Source organism: Phodopus roborovskii, unplaced genomic scaffold, assembly GCF_943737965.1.
Source record: "Phodopus roborovskii unplaced genomic scaffold, PHOROB, whole genome shotgun sequence".
NCBI lineage: Eukaryota > Metazoa > Chordata > Mammalia > Rodentia > Cricetidae > Phodopus > Phodopus roborovskii.
The window spans coordinates 91,153-108,481 of NW_026125904.1; positions in this window are offsets into that span (position 1 = coordinate 91,153).

Here is a 17,329-nt window from a genome sequence, read left to right on the forward strand (position 1 = left end):
TGACCTTCCTGGCAGAGGATGAGGTGCTGTAGCTCTGGAGAACCCTGACATGCCCTTGGTCAGCACCCAAAGAAGGAGCAGAGGCAATGAGAAAGTCACATCCTTTTCTGAGGAAGCAGTGCAGCATGCAACATAGGGCTCCATCCCACGCAGCTGCCTGCAGTCTAAACATAGAGAGGAATACTGCATGGCAGGTGTTATCACTGAACTTCCAGGCCAGGACTGCCTAGTGGAAATTGTACAATGATGTTCTATGTCTTTCCAGTCCACACACAGAAGCCACCAGCTACAAGTGGCTAAATGATTGCTATAATTAACAATAAATTCCAGGCTCTTTCTTGACAAAAATAGGCTGAGCTGCAAGTTTGTGGTGCTGAGGAACACTTGGCAACTGAAATTCCAAATGAAAATGCAATGTACACTAGTTACTGTAGTGAGGCTACTCTGGACGTAATATTAAAATCCTGGAGACTATAAGGATTTGGGAAGCTTCTGAAAATGTCAGAGTACCTAGTGTGAGACATATGACCTAGGAAATACAGGAGAAGAGCCATTTTAAAATTCTTAATATCTATCTAAAAATACATAAGAAAAACAATAGCCCCATATACATAATAATATCAATGTTTCAGTTTTACTTTCAAAATTTTTTATTTATTAAATGTGCATGCATTTGTTCCTGAGTGACAGGAGCCTTCAGAACCGAGAAGAAGGTATCAGATCCCTTGTTAAAAGAATTACAGATAGTTGTGAACCACCATGTGGGTGCTAGGAACTGAACCTTGGGTCCTCTAACTGCACTTAACCACTGAGCTAGCTCTTGGTGCCCCAGGCCCTGCAGAACTGCATTTGTTCTGAAAAGTGAATTGTATGTGTTCCTTTGGGACTGTGGCTGATATGTCCTATTCATCCTTAGAGGTAGGTTTCTCACCTGCAGCAAAATGCTATGTATTTTTAGACTTAAGAGTTAAAACTCTGTTTTCTAGAACCCAGGTATGCAAGGGTCAAATTCCTCAGGGCTCATTTAAAAAAAAAGTCCTCAAAACTTTCCAAACAAAGCTAAGGAGTGAGTTTGGACTTTATCTTGTGGGGAACTAGAAGCTCTAGATAGTAGTTAGGCAACAATGAAAATCAGCAAGATGAACAAATGATTGAAAGCTGCATGGCCTACATATTAATAAGGTAAGAATTTAGAATCCCGGGATGCACTTAGTGGCCCACACCCATGCAGTCATGGCCCCTTCTTCTCCTCTTTAGGAAAGTGCATAACATGAACTTCAGTGTTGCTATTGTCATAGATGCTGTAAAAGTAAAGTCTGAAGAAAGGGTTCTCCCGCAAGCCAGAGTAGGCTTCTCTGAGCACTAAAGCTTGTCTGAAAACTCAGCTTCTGGGACACCAAGCACCCAAAAGAGAAACAAACACATCAAAGAGCTGAGTTTGCTCTACCGCCCAATCCTCTACAGAGCTCTGAGTAACCAGTTAGGGCATGTGGAGGGATTTTGAGAATTTGTTTTATTAAATACAGTCATTGCTGAGGACTAAGTTATTGTATAAATATCTAAAGCAGAAGTAAAAGTTAAAAATCATTTCCAGTTATTTGCTACTCTTTACTATAGGCTAAGCTCTTGTGGCTACCCATGTCACTGTACCTGCATGGGGAGAACTCAACATGATGGTTTGCCACTAAATGTCTTCTCCCCAACCCCAACTAGTGATATATTGGAAGCTCAAAATAGCACAGAGTTGGGGTATTTGCACAAGCAGATGAGAGATTTTTCTGCAAAAAGGTAATATACATCTGTCAGTCTACCATTAATGTTCACACAGTACATCACTCTCTCCGAGTAGAGGTCCCCCACGACCACCCACTTTGTAAGTATAGTAGTCCATCACTCAATGAATCATCTCAGAAAAAAGTTACCAAGTGCATGTTTAGGGTGGTGTGGTGATGTGACTACTTTATTTGCATTTACTTGGACTGGGTAGTTTTTTTATTATACACACACACACACACACACACACACACACACACCACAGAGACACAAAGGCAGAGATTTTCAGTTACTGGGCCTCACATATTGGGATCGCTTCCCAAGGAAGGCTAAGACCAGATGCTGGCCTGGTCCCTGGGGTAAGGACTAAAAGAAGGGCACTGCCACCATTGTACCAACAAATCCCATGGTAACTGTCCTGGGTATCTTTCTGAGGTGTCCAGTTCCTAAATGTCACTATGTGGCTAAGAATCCTATAGGAGAACTTATTTGTGATACACAAAACATAAGTACATAGCTGGAGGCAGCAATAGCTGTTTTATACAAACTATTCACCATCGTGCCGTTAGGTAGACCCTCTACCAGGATGGCTGGGGCTGGAGATGGCTCATTGGGTAAAAGGTCAGGGACAGTGGCACATGACTATTTCTCCCAATACTGAGGAGAGGGAAAATATGGAGACAGGAGGATCCCTGCAGTGCATTAACCAGCCAGCCTAGCAGAATCCTTGAGATCCAGGTTCAGAGAAGGGCAGTTTGTAGGCAGTAACTCATTCACTGCTGAGATTAGCTTTGCGAAGGGGTTGACTCCTCAGGAATATCTTCATAAACTTGGACTTCATAAGGAAGAAGTTGGGCTTTTTGTTGTTGTTTGGGATTTTTTGTTTTGTTTTTGTTTGCTTTTTGTTTTTGTTTTTTGAGACAGGATCTCTCTGTAATCACTATGTTAAACCAGGCTGGTCTCGAACTCACAGATTCTTCTGTCTCTCAAGTGCTAGAATTAAAGGCATCTACTACTCTCCTGGTAGGAAAAGATTGTGTAAAGTAAGACATGAGGGGAAAAAAGGGTCATAAAGACAACTATTTAAAAAAGATTGATAGATTTGTGTGTTTTTAATATTTATTTTTATTTTTGTGTATATGTCTGTGTGTATATACAAGCACTTGCATACAGGTGCCCTCAAAAAAAAAAAAAAAAAAAAAAAAAGAAGCCATCAGATCCCCTACTATACCTGGAGCTACAGGTGGTAGTGAGCTCATCATATGGATGCTGGAAACTAAACTCTATTCCTTCTGCTTACTTGTTTACTTTTTGAGATAGGGTCTCCAATAACAGGCTAGCCTTGAACTTGCTATGTAGCTGTGTAGCTGAGGATGACCTTGAACCTCTGATCTTCCTGTTTCTACCTCCCAAGTTCTGGGAATATAGGTATATACCACCATACATACACAGTTTATGGAGAGCTAGGAATAAATCCCAGGGTCGAATGCATATTAGGCAAGCACTCTAAACACTGAGCTACACACATCTCCAGCACAAATTGAACTTTCTTGAAGTTAAGAATTCTCTCCAACAGAATACACTTAAAATGGGCCAGAAAGGCAACACAGTAAGAAATGAAATAGTTGGTATATAAAGCAGACATAGGGCCATTAGCCAAAGTAGGGAAACAAATGCAAATCAGTAGAAAAAGACAGCCCAGTATAAACCTATCAAGGGCTCAGGCAGACATTTCAGAAACCCCGTGCTCTTTTGATGGCCCAGTAAGCAAGTGAACAGGTTGCAGACTTGTCAGTTGTCAGGGAAATCAACAGGCAAAAGGAAACATCAGTGCACAGTCATAAGTCTACACAAAAGTCTAAAACTGGAACGGAACGGCAGTGAAAGTAAAATGGTAAGGTCACTTGCTTGGCTCCTACAAATTGTCTCTGACTTCAACTCATTCTGTGGCTCCTGCCCCCAATAAATGCTTTTTTAAAACACACACAAACAAACACATACACATACACAAACACACACACACACACACACACACACAGAGAGAGAGAGAGAGAGAGAGAAAGAGAGAGAGAGAGAGAGAGAGATAGGAACATGCTACAATGTACACACTAGTTCTGTTCATAGTAGCTGCAAACTGGAACAACACAAATATCCATCAGCAATAGACTGGAACTAGGCATGGGGGGAAGCAGACAGGGGGTGGGGTGGGGGAAACGTATAATCTGAAGCATAAATAGCCTGAGTGCCTTCTGCTCTTTTGTGCCTGCTTTCTTTACTGTTTGAAGGTGAAAAGTTCTGGGATAGGTAGTTTAAGCTTGTGGGGGTGGAGTAGCAGGGATTTCTTTTTGTTTTCTATTGCAGATGAAACAGTCAGAGGTATTAAATGACTTGCCCCAAGTCAGAGAACTTAACCAGTGGTGGAGTGGAGACACAGACCCAAAGCCATAGTCCCTACTTCACATGACCTGTCAGGCCTACATGACCCAAAATGGATGACATTCCCCTATATATGGAGTTCGGGTGGGGGGGGATGGGAGGGGAGGGTGATTAGGGTGCATGTGAGAGGGCAGAGAGGGAAAAAGGGAGGGAGGGAGAGAGGGAGAGGGGACTGGGATTGACATGTAAAATAATCAATTAAATAAAAAAATGCTTTGACTCCAAAATTTAAGGTCAAGGACAAGTTACTGGGCAAAAGGATTTCTATTTTTGTTTCCACAGAAAATGAAAAGCTGTGGATTCCTTCCAGACTAATGTGGTTTGATCAAGCCAGACTGCCTGAAACAGAGTACCAGGTGATCCTACATTCAAAACAGCTGGACAATGCAGACTTACAGACTACAGCCAGGATTTCTGCATCTTCTTAGAATCCCCTAAGACAGCACCCCTTACCAGCAGGAAGTAGTTTGGAAAGAACGATGTCCAAATTCCCAAATATTGTCTATACATGTTTGTTTTCATTTAAATGGACTTGTTTATAAAAAATAAATAAATAGATAGATAAAAATTTAAAAATATATTATTATGCTCTATAAAACAGAAATATTGTAAAAAGAGTGAATACGGTAACTTCCTTCCACTTTTGTCATATATATCTCTCCTCCAACTAGAATGCTTCCATTTGCATTGCTAAACTCACAACATATTCCTCTGTCTTAGATCCCCACCAGCTCCCAATCACTCTGAACTGACACACCTGAAATTTGGCTTCCCTTGTAACTCACTACAAAGGGTACTCAATTCTTCCTGAAAGATGGATATTGTTCATTTGCTACAGCAGTTAGCAATGAAACACAAACAAGAAACTCAATGAGGCCACCTGGAGTTCATTGTTGGAGGGAAAAGAAGGGTGGTGAAAAAAGTTAGCCAACACAGAGCAGAGAAGAGGGAGAGAAGAGGTATCCATGGTGTGGCCATGTTGGGCATGCATGTCCTGCCCATAGTTTGGGGGCAAGGTCAGCACAATGCCAAGATTGCAACATATATGCTTTTGATAAGCTGTCTCAAGAGGCTTCCCTCCTCTTCAGTAATAACCCTATCCAGAAATTCCTGTGATAAAGAAAATGGTTGGTAAAGTTCTGGAGCCAATCGGAATAAGGCAAAACTCAACACAACAAAACTAACTAGGATGTTAAAACTCACATAAACTCAAATTTTGCAGAAAGATCTCTAAATAATCAAAATCAGGAAGAGCCTGTGCTATCCCAGTAAGAATGACTAAATATTATTCTTTCTATTTATCATTATGTTTGCTCATGATGTGCATTTGAGGAATGCAGATGCCATAAGATATATCTTCTATGGATGTGTTCTGGTGATTGAGCTCATGTCTTCAGGCATATATCATGGAGGTGCAGATGCCTATACCTACTAAGTTTCCCATACAAGCCCCTAAATGTCTGTATGCCTGCTGTCTCAAATAAGGCAGCAACACCCGTACCTCTTGTTCTCACTGCAGAAAGATCAGTGCCATTCAATTTACCCTGATATGATTATTCAGAGCCTCAGCGATTTGTAATAACTATTCCTCATGTATCCCAAATGGTTTTATATTTCCCAAAGGTGAAAATTTAATCCCGGCCCTCAGGAGGCAGAGGCATGTAAATGTTTGAGTTCAAGTCAGACTGGTCTACAGAATAAATGCCAGGGACAGGCACTGCTATACAGAGAAACTGGGTCTTGCAAAAACAGCATATCTTTCATGGGGCTATAATTCAAACAGTGGTATGTGTTTAGTCATTGTATCCTTGTCTTTTTTCCACAGGAATTCCTTGAAAACACAGAATAGCTATGTGACATTGTGGTACTTGTTTGTGAGAAATTAAGAAAAATCAATAAAGTTTAAGCTGTGCTTATGTACACTGTTGTTTTTATGTAAAAGTTGCATGAAAAATTAAAATTATTTCAGAGGTTAATTTGTATAAATTAATGTATTTACCATTCACTTTTTCTAGAACGTTGACAATGTTCTTTAATAGTAAATTCTTCCCAAAAGTAGCCTGAAATATAAGACCAGAATATATATCATATATTAATTGAAATAGTACAGAATGTAAGTTAATATATTAAAAAATTCTAAGAACTATGCCTTATTCAACTAATTTTGTCTTTACTCAATTGAAATTAGACAATAGTATCAATAAGCAAGGATACCTGTCCCCTTATTTTCAAGCAAGAAGGAAAATGCAATCTTATCTTTAGCAGTGAGATTTCAAGTGGGCAGCATCACATACTTGTAGACCATTTTCTGGGGCGTATTCAGCAAAGCCCACTCTTCCTGAGTTAAATTGATGTGCACATCATCATAGGTCACTGCATCCTAAAATAACCCATACATGTGTAAAAGAGTAAGTGTGATACTCACATTAGAAATGTCTTCTTCTTTTCCAATATAGTTATAAAATCCTGGTACTTCTCACACTTACATCATGACATGGTCTTCATGCTGTATTCACCTAGTCATTTTAGTGGGAAATGAATGGGAGTTAAACATGCACCATTTCTTGGCTCTTCAAATTGCTTATAGCCCTGAGAAAGAAATCACAATGAAGAGTCATAAAGGGAGAGGAAAGCTTGCAGAACAACACTACTGAGAACTCATCTGAGAAACTATATCATAGGCCCAGCCTATCACAGCAATACCCCAGACCCTGGTAGTAACTTCTGTCTTTGTGAGGTTTGTATTGTTGTGAAGAGACAACAAGGGCCCTGACAACTTTTAAAAACAAAACAAGAACAAACAATAAAATCATTTCATTGAGGAGTCTCAGTTAAAATATCAGAGGTTCAATTAATCATCATTATGGCAGCATACAGGCAGCTAAGGTTCTGGAAGTTATAGTCCTAAAAGCTTAAGCAGTGGCAACAGGAAGTTGACTAATAACACTGTGCAACACCCTGAAGATAAGAAACCTCAATTGTGTGACCCATAGAGTCATACTTCATCTAACAGTGAAAAGCCAACTCTAAAGAAAAAAAAAAAAAGGTACACTTCCTCCTACTGTCACTCGTATGATCACAGACTGTGGACTGAGAGCTGTGAAAACTTCATGGCACCAAACTAGACTCCCTGAATGTGGGTGACATTTATGTGACTGATATGCTGAGGGGCCCCTGTCAGTGAAATCAGGATCCATCGCAAGTCCATGAACTGGCTTTTTCGAGGCCACTACCTGTGGTGGGATAATTTGATCATTCTTGATCCATGATGGAGTGCCTTACTGCTTTCTCAGCTTGGTTTGTCAGAGTTAGTAGACTATTGAAAATAGGTCTTTTCCCTTTGAGGAGTAGATGGGGGACCGAAAAAGAAAAGATACTTTTCTAGATTAGGCCTTGCCTAGTATCTAACATCCAACCCTCCTTCATCCACCCCAGTTTTGAGATCACAGTGTCTAATGTCATGCATGGGCTTCTCAAATTTTTAGGAAGTTTTGAATGAAAAACCTAACTATACGGAAAAATTTTAAAAATTAACTCTTTAAAGAAACAACAAAATTGTTTTGAACATCACAAAATTTAAGCCTAAACATATATCATTTTTTACTTTTACAAAAAAGCCCCATACATTTAGGTAGCTATGTGTAGTGCAAGCTTATAATTGTAGCACTTGGAAGTATGTACCGATGACTGCTATTACCTCCAAGCTAGCCTTGGCTACAAAGCAAGACCCTGCCTCAAAACAAATAAATATAGATAAAGAAACTTAAATGTAACCATCTCATATTTAATTAGTGAAAATTACAAACCAGTGGGATGGTACACGCCTTGCTCAGCATTCATAAACTTGAGACAGGGGTCACAAGTTCAAGGCCAGAAAGGACTGCATTGCTAAGAGCCTATCTTGGAAAAAGAACAAATAAGATGAAAATAAACAAAACATATATTTACTTCACCACAGTTAAAAAGAAGAAAATCATATCTTACCATTCTGGCTGCTTCTGTTGCTGTGCTAAAACACTGACCAAACACAAAGCAGGCCAGAAAGGGGCTTACTTAGCTTACACTCCAGGTCACTGTCCCTAATGAGAATTACAGCAGTGACTCAAGCAGGACAGTGGGAAGAAACTGTGGAGGAATGCAGTTGTCAGCTCATCTCTGGTTCTCTCACTTGCTCACAGTACCTTCTTTATGCAGCACAGTTCAACCTGGTTCACCCTATGTTGATCAACATAATCTCACACAGATGTAACCAAAGCACAATGGATGAAAACTCAGCCATTAAATTGACAGCTAATGTGAATTACAGCATATTGTAAATTTTCAGATGTCCAAAAAGACCCCAATACTAATTTGCAGCCTACAATGACATACTTCTGTGGTAATTGTCTATAACATTCTGCCTTTAAGTAACTGTCATATTTTTTAATATGTATTTACCACTCTGGAGCTCTAGCGAGGAAACCTGTTATGCTCCTTCATGCTGATAGTTTTTTCTACACATTTCAGGACACAGGACAACCTCATGTCATACTTGAGCAAGTGGGCCAGTGGACAGAGGTATTTAAACTAACAAAATATTTATGCCATACAGTCCTTCCTGTAAGCTGTTTATAAAGGTTAATCCTCTATTATCAAAGGGAGTTTTCTGTACCTCTTTGTCCTTTACAGGTGTAAGTCTAACCGACTAAGTTAAAACCAGTTACAGTCAGGCTGCAGGGCTCTAAGTAAAGCATCCCTCCACAGACTCTCACCTTTTATCCACTTTTCCAGACAGATTAATTAATTACAGGGATAAACCATCACTCAGTCACCTATGTGTTTAAGGCAAGTAACTAAACACAAATTTTGTATACTAAGGTATGCTGAACAGTAAGACAGCCCTCAAATGCTTAGAGATCTAGAGAATAAGGAATTTAAAATGTTTAATTAAAAAGCTCTCATAACAGAAAGACAGGCCAGCTGCTGGCAACACACATTTCCTCCAAGACACTGATGAAGCTCCACCCACAAAAGTTGCAACACTAGCTACTGAGCAATACTGCCTTTCATCTCAACTGCTGCCAAGGGTTCTAAGGGCCATGGACAAGCTGGCAGCTGACTTTCTCCACGTTGCTTGGGCCAATGGTAGGTAAGTCTTCCAAGCTTCCTAATCCACATGTCTCATGCCATCAGCAGAAGGCAGACATCCTTAAAACCTCTGACTTCAACAACCGTGGAGGACCTAGGGGTAGCTGTCTATGCCACCAATAAAACTCACTGAATTTTTTTGATCTTCCCTCTTTCTCTGGAAGGGATGGGCAGAAGGGAAAACACTGTCCTTGTTGCTTCTTTTTAACTCAAGAGGTTGAGAGGAAAAGATGCTTATGGAGCTGGGCAATAACTGCTCGCTCACCTTGCCTTGGTGGAAGGCCGAATAACACTGCTGTTTCTCACCATAGAAACAGCACTGGTGCAGGTCTCCAGTGAGACCACATTTTTCTGTGAAAGGGTAGCCTAGCTCAGTCCCATTTGGGTAAGTGGAGGCCCCCAGTTCTTTGCTTTGGTTTAAAAAGAACCCAAACTGGAGGAAAGGCTGTGTCACACAAACAAGTTCTCAGGTACGACTCTCACCAAGTCCAGTACATAAAGCAAGATCAGCATTAAGAGGAGAAACTAGCAAGTGTCCTGAACAATCTCAGCTCTAGAAGGTGAACCCAAGTCTGGTCGTCCAAAATTATCTTTCATTATATAAACTTTAGGGTCAGACTGGACTTCAATAGTCCATCTCTTGGAAACAAGTAAAACAAATATCAGAGGCAGCAAGGAAGGTTTCCCAGGGACACAGGCAATCACTTCACCAGAAAGTAAAAGAACAGGTGATGTGGCCCTTTGTTGTTGAAGCAAAAGCTTTGCTCCCCAATGCCTCACCACTAGCAGGATGCCAGGAATTGTCAGCATTCACCTTTCTGCCTTCAATTCAAAGGACACTCCACAGCCTCATACAGGCTCCCCTCAAGACCTGTACCAGCTCTTCATCATCCATTTGAATATCTCATCCTGCAGGTATCTCCACCTGCCCCCATGTCTATTGGAGATGCTGCTAGTGTCTTTTCCTCGGTGGGAAACTAAAATACAATTTTATCCTTATTCTGAGATTTAATGGATGAAATTTTTATATTTCTATGCAACAGACTCATTAGATTTTGCAAGGTTTACCATTATCTCCATACACACAGAGAGGATCCTGCAGGACACTCTAGAATAGCAGTTCTCAACATCTTTTATGGACCATTTTGGGTGTTCAAATGACACTCTCAATGGGGTTGCCTATGACCATTAAAAAACACTGACATTTGTGTAGCATTCACAACTTGAATATTTACGATTGTGAAGTAGTAACAAATTATGTTATGGTTTGGGATCGGCATGCCAGGAAGAAGGAAGCATTATGAAGTTTGACAAACTCTGTTGTAGAATTACATTGGAAGAGCCTCAAGAGGGCTCTGTGGATGAATTCATTCTGCCCAGCAGAGATTCCAAGGGTTGCTTCAAGTGAGGAAAAGAATTCTCAAGGCAGGGTGGGCATTATTTCCCGGGTTGGGGGGGGGTTTTCCCCCCCTTAATAATTAAAAAAAATATTTTAATTTATTAATTTGATATAATATATTTTCTTTGATTAGTTAAAAAAAAAAAAAAAAAAAAAAAAAAAAAAGGGGGATGGAGAGAGAAACCAATTTTTTTTCATAAAAAAAAAAAAATAAAAAAAAACAACAAAATTTTTTTTTTGTGTAAAGAAACAAACTAATAGAGGAGTAGAGGTGCCGCGCAATAGGGAAGTTAATCTGAGGCCCGGGGCCAAGGCCCCCTTTATTATTTTTAAAAAAAGAGAGAACAAGAAGCCTAATGCTAGCACCATGTGGATTTGGCTGAGGGGATGGAGTTGTGGGAAGAAGGGGAAACTGTGGTCAGAACACTTTGTATGAAATCAAACCTGAAGGATGTAAAGAAAGAAGTGATAAAGCATTCCCACCATACTCCCTTCCCCCAAAACCAAAATAAAATAAAAACTGTGGGGTTGTGTCACACATCATAAATCCCAGCCCTTGGAAGGCAGAGCCAAACTGATTTCTGTGTGGTTGAAGCCATTCTGGTATCAAGAGTGAGTTCCAGGACAGTCTGCAAAGATGCATAGAATCCATTTGGCCAAACAATCAAAATAAACAATAAAATGAAATAAAATAAAAAGAAAAGACAAGGGAGGAGAAATCACTGACTGTAAGTGATTCGTTTCTTTATATCCAACCGCACTCAGCTAGCAATGGCACTGTGATGACCCAGGTGAGGATATATAGGGTATTGATTTTATGCAAAGTGGGCTCCAGCTGTATGCTTATGAAAAGCCATCATCAATACTTGGTTGACTTTCCAGTGAATACAGCAACTCTCAGTCCTCCCTGAATGGTCCAGGTTCAGCAAAGAGGAATATAATCCCACACTTCCAAAGAAAACCATGTCCTAGTTAGACTATCCATTGATTTACCCTCATGAGAGGAGAAGAGAGGCATTAATTTGTAAAAGGAAGGCAGCAGGAGCCACAAGTATGATGAGGATGTTGATGAATAACAACTCTGGTTCCCTAAAAACAAGTACAATATATACTTAAATGGTTCATTCACATTCCTCAGAGATAATACCTTGCCCACTGAGATGATGTTACTTGGATATCTATCATTCAAGAATGTTTGTCTTCCTGACAGAGAATATTCTTTCTGGAAGATAAACTCTCACAGATGTCTTCTGGCACGTGTTGGAAGGAGGTAAAGGAGCCATGGAGAGTAAGAGGGAACACGGGAGTATAATGCTAAAAATCACAAGGCCAGCACAGTTGTTTGAGAAATTCTAGCAGTGATGGGCCACTTGCCGGCTACCCTGCCTACTTTGGTTTTCATTTCTACAACTTTGCGTGAGTTAACTCAACGAGATACCGAGATGGACGCAATCATATTTTGTACTTTTCAAGGTCCTTTTTGTTCTTTGTGTTTCCTAGTGAGAACGAAAAACCAATTTTCACGTGAAAAATTGTGAGGAGGCACTCATATTGAGAAAGCACATCTTACGTGTAAAGGAAAACACCACCCAGGTTTAGATTCCTATTGTGTGTGAGGGGAAAGAAAAAGAAAATAGGAGAGAAGAAATGGGAGTTTACAGAAAAAGGAAAAGGGACAAAAGGAGAACACACTATGGTCTGTTGGTGACATTGGCCTTCAATCCCATCAGCAGTAGGGAGGCAAACAAAAATTGATCTGTTTGGATTGCAAGCCTGCTTTATTACAGAGAGTGTTCTAGGACACTTTCCAAAGGAAAGAGGTAATGTTGTCTCAAAAATAATCATAGTAAAGATAATGATGATAATAGTAATAATGATTTAAAAGTTAAATGCTCCTATATTGATTTTATGCATGAGTATTCTGTCTGCAGGTATGCCCTTTTACCTAAAGAGGGCACTACATGCTACCAAGAATTTATAGTCTATGATCCTGGGCCCTATTCTTTAATATTTGTGTGTGTGTGTGTGTGTGTTGTGTGTGTGTGCGTGTGTGCGTGTGTGTGTGTGTGTGTGTGTGAGTGTGTGTGTAAATTGGTAGAAGACTATGCACTTGTATGATACAGCAGAAGACAATGGAATGGGGTGTGTATGCACAATGCTTCCAAACCCTGTGTGCCTGGGGGACCGGCAATATAAGCTCCATGCCAACCGGTTCTCTGATTTTACTTATGAAATAAATAAAGGTGGACAAAGAAAGATTCACTTTGGAATCAGAATCTGTGTTTCTTCACATACTAACCCAAGTTCAAACAAGCACCACAACTTGTTTGTTCTGTGTAAGCATACACTACTAGACTAGTTCAGCTGTCCAGCAATTCAGGGAAGTTTCATCTGAACGCCAGGCCAAGCTCCCTTTGATCTTCTTCATTTATTTTTGATTTTTACCTGTATGAAGGCCAGGTTAATTATTTATCTCTAGTTATTTTTGATTGTTTAGGGAGGTCTGAGGATCTGGATTTACATGAGTGCACAGACAAAAAGACAAAGTGGTACGTAATTAAAAAATTAAATGTCTAGATAGAAAGAATTGAAAGTCAAAATTACTGGTCAGTGGCCATGAAACAGCACTGAAGAAGCTGTGTGAGTTTGAGTTCAACACAGACTCAGGTCAGTAAACCTGCATAGAGAAGCCTCATCATGAAAGAGCAAAAGAAACTAAGGATAAGAGGAAGTAAAAGAAGAAGGTGATGAGAAAGACAAAACAAAAAGAAGTCAAAGTGGGAGAAGAAGGAGGAAAGGAAGAAGTTGATGTGGTAGAAGAAAGAAAGCAAGGAAGAAAGGAAGAAAGAAGAAAACGCAGTATGGAGCAGGAAATGTCCCCACATGTCTAGAATGTAACCACTCTATTGGCAGGAGGACCTATGAGTTCATGGCCAGCCTGGTCTACAGACTGAGTGCTGGGACAGTCAGAGCTACACAGTAAAATCATAGCTTGAAAAATTGAAAGCTGTCTTTTTGCACTAAATCTAACTATAAATCTGAACATTTTCATGCTCAAACTGAGTAGGCACGTTGGCAAGGAGGCAGATGAGATGCACACACACACACACACACACACACACACACACACACTAAATGATAAATCAAAAACAAACAAATGACAAGAGTTCAGTGAAAATCTAGAGAGTGACAAAGGGGACTATCAGGATTTCAATGATTTTAAAATTCACAATGTATCCATGATTACAAGTACAAGAGAATTAGGGCCAAGCTTTGTTAAGCCCTACAGCAAGAAAGGTCCCCTTTGCTCTTTGACAGAGCTGGACTTTTATGCATGGCTTGCCCTGTCTCTGCTGTATAGTGAGAGCAACAACATTAGTAGAGGTAAACTAATTTGAAGTAGCTCAATGCTTTCATATCTGTTCTCAGAAAAAAGACCTGCTCCATGTAGTGGAGGACAGATGAAGGGACAGAACATGTCTTAAAAAAACAAAAATAACACACTTCCAAAGCTAACCATATCCAAGTTAGACTATCCATTTGATTTATCCTCAGGAAAGCAGAGGCATTAATTTGTAAAATGAAGGCAGCAAGAGCCACATGTATGATGATGATGTTGATGAGCAACATCAACTCTGTTCCCCAAAAAACAAGTACAATATATACTAAAATGGTTCTTTCCCATTCCCCAGAGATAATATCTTACCAACTGAGATGATGTTACTTGGATATCTATCATTCAAGAATGTTTGCCTTCCTAACAGACATCACACTCCCTAGAAGATAAAGACCTACAGATATCTTGTGGCACGTGTTGGAAGGAGGTATAGGAGCCATTGATCTTAAGGGTGGACAAGGGATTTTAATGCTAATATTCACAAGGCCAGCATAGTTGTTTGACAAATTCCAGCAATGATGGAACACATGTCGTCTTTTCTACCTACTTTGGTTTTCATTTCCAGGTCTTTCGGTTAGTTAACTCAACAAGATACTAAGATGCACCCAATCATGATATACTTTTCAATACCCTTTTTGTTTTTTTTTGTTTTGTTTTGTTTTTTGTTGTTGTTTCCTAGTGAGAACTTAAACCATTTTTCACATTAAGAATTGTGAGGAGATTCTCATATTGAGAAAGCACAGTCTTACATGAAAATGAATTTACCACCCAGGTTTAGATTCCTATTGAGAGTGAGGAGAAAGAAAAAGAAAATAAGAGAGAAGAAATGTGAGTTTATATTCCAAGGAAAAGGGAAAAATGTAGTATAGACTAGGCAATGGTGATATTGTCCTTCAATCCCATCAGCACTAGGGAGGCAAACAAAACTTGATCTGTTTGTATTCCAAGCCTGTTTTATTACAGAGAGTGTTTTAGGACAATCTCCAAAGGAAAGAGGAAATGTTTGTCTCAAAAATAATCAGAGTAATGATAATAATATTAATGGGCCAGCAAAAAAAGCAGGCAGGATAATGGGGAAAAATATTCTACATCCAACTGAGGCAAACCAATTTTGCAGATGCTAGCTACAAAGAACAGCACTACCCCAGCAATGCCCCTGTCTCCATCTTCCCTACTCAGGCAAGCTGATCCTTCTTTGCCTATATCTGCCAATGGTAACAGCTTGTTTAACACCTGACCCTGTGCTGCTGAAAATTCACATGAGCTTCCCAGGTCGGTTATCTTAGTGCTGGAGGCTCAGGACCAGATAAACTGGAAGTCTCCTTTAGCTTCAAGGATTGATAGTAACTTCACTGGGAATGCAAGCCTGTGCCTCAGGAATGTTTAAGATATCAGCAGCCCTGCTGGACTTTGGTGATACATCCCTTTAATCCTAGCACTAGGGAGACAGAGGCAGGCAGATCTCTGCGAGTTCAAGGCAAGCCTGGTATACTTCACAAGTGCTGGGACAGGCTCCAAAGCTACACAGAGAACCCCTATCTCGAAAAGCAAAAAAAAAAAAAAAAAAAAAGGTTTCCAGCAACCTTGACCCACAGCCCTCATTTAAGTACTCTTGGCACTTTATTTGACATAGACCTACCCAACAGCCCAGTACACCAGGGACATGGGGAGCCTACGGAACCGGATGGGGGTGGGGGTGGAGGTGAATACAGGGGTCATTTGTTCCAGCACCCCAGCTGTAAATATGTGAGTTCTGGGCAAATGGGTGCTAATACCCAACAAAGATTTCCTACTTAGAAGCTTGCCCTGCTAGATCACTCACAGGCTCCATTGGAATTTCAGGCAATCCCCACTTCAAATTCAAAAGCAGGCTCTGTATGTCTTCCTTCGAAGATGGAAAATTCAGGAGTAGCTCAGGTTTTGCCTGTGGGCTAGAACAGTTCAGGAAAGAAAAAAGCTGAGCAAATCTTCCCTACCCAAGCCTACCACCAGGTGCTTATACTCAGCAATCCTAGCTCAAAAGCCCAGCATGGGGCAATGAAGCAATCTACAGGAGGAGGGGGGCAGGGGAGGGCCACCCCTACCACTCTTCCTTCTCCAAAAGATTCTTGGTTCCTTGCAGTCTAAGTCTCTTGCTTTTGGAGTTGTGACTTACCCCTCTACCCTAATTATCACATGGATAGCCAAATGAGATCAATCACTTTGCACAGACAGACAGAAGCCCTTCTTTCCTTATTCTTGGTGGAGGTGGAAGCTGTCTGGGCTTCTCACCAAGATTACCCTGGTTGGAGATGGTTCCTTCACTTGAGGAGAGAGTGCTGCCACAGTCTGGACATGTCCACGTCCTCCTCCACAATTTTGAATCTCGTATATGACACTATGTAGAGGTCTTCTCGAATTACAGATGGGAGACTCCAAGAAATGTAACAGGTGTAGGTAAAGTGAAAGCAATAGCTTTATCCCTTTGGAATGGGGGTGGACCTAAGGCTGTGAGCCTTTACTCCCTTTTCCCTCATTGGTACTGTTTAGATGCCCCCATCACATGCAAGCACACTCCGCACCACCAACACCTTCCTACTATTTCTCCTCACAACACCTTCTAGGAACAGGAAATAGTCATTTCAGAGCCTGCTTTGCAGAGGGGAATCCTGCTCTTTAAACACTGGGGTTTTACTTTCAGGTTGATGTTGAAGGAGGCTGAGGCCTGTGAGTATTAGTCTTAGAGACACCTGGGAGCAGGAGCCATAGCCATGTTCCCCACAGCTGTTTGGAATTGTGCTCTAACACACAAAGGTCATAAGATAGTCTAATTTTAACTCAAAGTACCAAGTAGCAACTACAGCAGGTCTGGTATGGCTCACAGCAACTTGTCATTGTGACAGCCTGCTTGCTCTAACCAACGTGGGAGTGTGGGCACCTCTGCCTAGCAACCTTTCCATCACTTACTCAAACTTCAAGGATGTAATCCAAGCAAAAGAGCTTTGCAATCTTTTTGTCATGAAAACAACAATACAACAACATAATATATTGAACCTCATTAGGTACCATATTTTATACACACACACACAAAAAAAAGGAAGGAAAGCAAGTAAAACACAGCTTCAACAACCCTGTGGTTAAGAACTCAGAGGAGGAACAGAAAGCTTTTTTGACTTCAAGTTAGGAAAGGCAAACTTTTTTTTTTTTTTTTTAAGACA